At 36.7% G+C, this 5,111-nt stretch overlaps 1 pseudogene across 1 annotated transcript; it reads left to right on the forward strand.

The window, feature by feature from the left end:
- Positions 1-1,564: 1,564 nt before the first annotated feature.
- LOC308429970 (ubiquitin-conjugating enzyme E2 N-like) lies at positions 1,565-2,014 on the forward strand (annotated as a pseudogene). The gene has a single exon. The product of its transcript is annotated as a ubiquitin-conjugating enzyme E2 N-like (transcript).
- The last annotated feature ends 3,097 nt before the right edge of the window (positions 2,015-5,111 follow it).

The following is a 5,111-nucleotide window of genomic DNA, read 5'->3' on the forward strand; positions in this document are numbered from 1 at the left end:
CATGGATAAAGATTCATGATGTATACAGAGGCACTGTTTTCACTTGAGGAACAATACCTTGAAGGTTTGTTATTCTATATGTGCAGCAATTTCTTTTCTTTCCATAAATGCTGGAGTTAAAGCATATCTACGCTATCCACACAGTGCACACAGTCTACATTCCTGCAATATAAAGACTTCAAAAGTCACCTTCCTATATTTAACAGCAATTGTCATTTTAAAATAGGTGAGATCAAAAATGTTTGAAGCTAGGTTTACACTCTGGAGTATATAAATGTTTTCATTTTAAAAAATAGGAGAAATTAGGCAAGAAGAAGAAAGAGAGTAGCGACTACTCCATCCCACTCTTACGTGAAACTCTAAAGTTCTACATAGTTTGAATTCAACTTCAGCCCTGCCACAGCCTAACTGATGGCCAAAAACGTCTTCCTGAGAAAGAGAACATGTCATTTGGATAGTTAAGAGTCTGGTAGAATACTTGGACCTAGATGCACCAAATGGATGAAATTTCTAAGGAGCAATTGTATAAATTATTAATTGTATTAATGCAAATGCTTCTGGGAAATACGGGAAATATGTAAGTGTGAGAGGAAAAAGAGCCTATGTGTCCAATACGACTTTTGTTGCGAGGCCTCATAGTTACAAGAAGGCAAAAGAACTGACCAAGAATCACTATCAATGCTGTGAGATCTAAGGCAGTGCTGACTAGTTTTTAGATAGTAGCTAAAAGAGGTAAGAAGTAGAGAAATCTCAAAATTCATTCATAGAATATGTTCAGCGAGAGTCAAGTATTATCGTCAAAGCCCTTTGTTAGACATTGTCAAAAATAATGAATAGAAAAGTACAGCTCTTTTCACAATGTGTTTCTTCTTAGAGGCTTCATTATTATTGTAAGCCTTTATAAAATGCTTGGCATATGCCATTCTCTCTGCAGAGTACCGTTTATTTATCACATTTAATTGTATATGAGGATAATGAAGGCTCAGAGACGTAAAGTAACTTGAACAGGCTGTAACAGTTTGTGAGTGCTGAATTCATCTTATTCCATTCCTAACCTTTACACTCAGCCATATAATCTATAAAGGAGAGACAATCTTTGTGTCTGTGTGTGGTTGTGTGAACAGACCAGTGTGCAACACTAAAATGCAGAAAGTTTCTCCTGGGAAGTCACATAGAACATTTATATGCATGAAGTCATTAACTATTACTTGACACTTAGGATTATATTAAAACCCAAGTAATAAGGACAATGATGCTTCTTGGAAAGGTCACTATCTTGGTCATAGTCAAAGCATTAAAGAAGGACATAGGCAGCTCAAGCCCACGGACTTACACCGCTGTTAGAACTATCACATATTCATCCTGACTAGAAGTTGGAATGTCAGCAAGGGTTTCTAGAAAGAGCTATACCTCTGGATATATATGTTTGGGCATCAAGTAAATAGATATTTTAAAACCATATTTGGGTGGTAAAGAGAAAGAAATAGAAAAACAGACTTCCACTTCTGCATGACGTGAGCTGAGCTGGGGACAAGAGCAGTGGCAGAACTCTGGATCTGACAAGATGGCCGGACTTCCCCGCAGGATCATCAAGGAAACCGAGTGTTTGCTGGCAGAACCAATTCCTGGTATTAAAGCAGAACCAAATGAGAGCAACGCCCGTCATTTTCATGTGGTCATTGCTGGCCCCTAGGATTCCCCCTTTGAGGGAGGAACTTTTGAACATGAACTATTCCTTCCAGAAGAATGCCCAATGGCAGCACCTAAAGTACGTTTCAAGACCAAAATTTATCATCCTAATATAAACAAGTTGGGAAGAATGTGTTTAGGTATTTTGAAAGATAAGTGGTCCCCAGCACTGCAGACCCTGACAGTTCTGCTATCAATCCAGGCTTTGCTAAATGTGCCTAATCCAGATGTTCCATTAGCAAATGATGTAGCCAAGCAGTGGAAGAGCAACAAAGCCCAAGCCATAGAAACAGTGACTAGGCTATACACCACGAACAGTATTTAAGTCCATCAGACCAAGTGTGCACAGCTTCTGTTCTGCCAAGACATTTTTGTTGTTGTTGTTGTTTGCATTTAATGGACACAGTCTTGGAAACTTTAGAGAATAAAAAAAGCCCAGGCATCTTCATCTTTGGTGATTACATGCACATTAGCATGTCTGGTCCGGATTCACTTTTGGAAAGCATGAACAGAGGCTAGAGGTGTCCTCTGGGCCGCTGAGAGATGCTGAGAAGCAGGACTCTCTGCTTTGACTTCCTTCCCCATCTTGAGAATGAAGGTAGTTGTCAGAGTTAGCCTCCAGGGGCGGTGGTTGTTTTTATTTAATTTTGGAGCGAGAAAGTAGTTTTATTTTAATTTTATGGCCTCCTTTCCCCTTCTCCCATTAAGCGATTTAACTGCAGTGGTTAAATGCACCTAACCAGTTTTTTAGAATATGCTCTCTAGCCAAGTCTAACTTTAGATGCTGTAGATGGACAAGCTTGTCTGAACCAAAATGGGAACAAGAAATAAACATCACATCTCTCATTAATAACATTGTGACTTTGCTGTCAAGTGTAGATTCTCCATCCCCCACCCCCACCCACAAAGGACAAAGAAAAAGCTGTGACCCTTTTGTAAGGCTTGTCTGGAAACTTCTGTAAATCTTACGTTTTAGTAAAATATGTTTTTTTATTCTAAAAAAAAAAAAAAAAAAAAAAAAAAAAAAAACAAGAAACAGAAAGAGAAAGTAAATGAAGATTGAAATAGAGATGCAGAGCATTCCTATGGCTACAGTGCCAGATCAAGGTGAACTGGGACAGAATGTCATAGACAACTTAAAAGGAATTGGTTGGAAGAGAGTAATTGAGATGGAGTATCATCAGAATGATTGTGGAAATTTAAATACCGTATAGCTGCTACGACTAGCATGTTCATTAAAAAGTTATCTTGTTTTGTTACCCAAAAGGCCATTGCTGGCAACTTAAAATTCTTTAAACAGCAAAGACTAAGGGTTAAAAAATAAGTGGGTGTCATTAAAGGAGCAAACTTGATCCTCTTTTTAATGGCAAAATTCGGGCAATGTTAGCATCATGGTACCATGTTCCGGGTGGGTGTAAAGATGAAAGATTACGGGGTTCAGTGGTTGGCTGATTTTCACCTCATTCGTTTGGTGGGAGACTCTTTCATCTCATTGATTTTTCAGTGCTAAACAAGTTGTGTTCGCCTGTTCATTAGAGATTGCTTCATTTCTTTTCAATTCATTTTTTCATCGGTTCGGCATTTGTGCGTATTTGAGCTCTGCTCCATAGAGAGTATAATCCGCAACTATTGATGGATGTGACATCCGCACTCTGAAATAGGAAAGTGCATGGAATGCAGCCTCCTCACAAGGAGCACAGATGCAAATTAACTGGAGCATGCTGAATGGTTGTTTAGCGCCACTGTATTTATCAAAGCCCTTGTAGAATAGTTCTTATGTCAAGATATGAAATAACAATCAATATTAAGGAAATAAAGATCTATACAAGCATTTATTTGAATACAATAAAAGAATAAGTATGGGTCCCTCATCTGACTCTTAACAGATTTTATTAGGCCTGTATACTTCATTTTATTATAGAGCCATAAAACAACTCAACAAAAATTAACTGAACTAATTCTGCACTATTTACTAAAAGCAACTTCTGCTTGAATTCATAGTGAGTTTTGCCTGACCAAATGCTAAATAATCAAACCTTTCTCTCCCCCAACAGAATATTCTGACAGTAGAAGGAAGTATTTAAAAATGTATGTATGTTCTAGTTGATTTCTGCATGAAAAGTTACCTCCTTCATACTCCAGTGTTACAGGCACAACTGTTCTGCAACTTCTGGTGTGAATTATGGCTCCAGACTACTACTATTAACTTCACTCGAGGGATCAGCAAGTTATGATCAACTGGTTCCTTTATTATTATTATCGGGAGAATTGTAGTCAGAAAATGATTCTGGCAGAAATGTGCCATCAGAGACAGGCCAGTATATAAAATGTACTCCTGGGACAGGCATAAACACCTTTCTCAAATCTAAGGGAAACTATTGTCTCCTGACTTAAATAAATGGTTGGGTGATTCGAAAGTAAAAATTTTTTCAATGCTTGGGTCACAGACCAGTTAACTGGCAAGCAGAGATTTAAGAAATAAATGCAGTGTGGCGTCCACAATTGTTAAAAGGGAGTGAATTAAGATGATCATTCTTGCTATTTTTAGGCTGTGTCTATTTTAAAAATCCTTTAGAACTTAAAGAGATCACATCCTATTGTGCTATTCAATTTATCTGGTTTGTTTAACCAGATAAAAGTAACTCATGACATTTTAAGATAAGGAAGGGAAAGCTTCAATAAATAAGTGACTGTTTATCTCCTTTGTATTCATGCAAAGAAGAGATAGAATCCAGATCAAAACATATTTTTAAATTATCCCTTAATTAAGGATGTAAACCCTATTTCTGGGAAAATCATATTATAATATATTATGATATTTTACATTAAAAATTTAAAGCATTACATTATATATAACACATGTTATCTTCTTTAAATAATTATTATAATGCACACTAAGCATTCAATTGATAAATACATCTATTCATCCACATACAATATCTGAACTTGGGAGCAAAGAGTTCAGAAGTCCTTAGGAGACAATATTAACTACAAACATTTTCTTACTCTCATGTGCAACTCACTGGGTACTTCTAAATCTAAATATATGATTCCTAAATATTAAGCTATATATCTACAAATACCAATTATCCTCTGATTCAACTCAATTCCTGCATTACATACATTTAACATCACAACCTACAGGTTAGCAGCCCATATTCATAAGTGTTTATCACTGCACATGCCCAGCAAGCCACAAGGTTATAACTCTTGTTTATTGACAAATCTAAAAAGTAGAGGTTTTAGTATTTTGATTAATTTTTTTCAGTATAGCCTTTCAAAGAAGCTTGAGAGAATGCATGTATTTGCCTGTTATAAATGCTGTTAAAGGATAAGGATGGATGGGTGGATTACTAGCTAAAGCAGTAGCAAAGGGTGAAAATTCCATACTAAATCCCACCCCTAGCCTAGTAGCTATCCAC

Source organism: Micromys minutus, assembly GCF_963924665.1.
Source record: "Micromys minutus genome assembly, chromosome: 14".
Taxonomy (NCBI): Eukaryota; Metazoa; Chordata; class Mammalia; order Rodentia; family Muridae; genus Micromys; species Micromys minutus.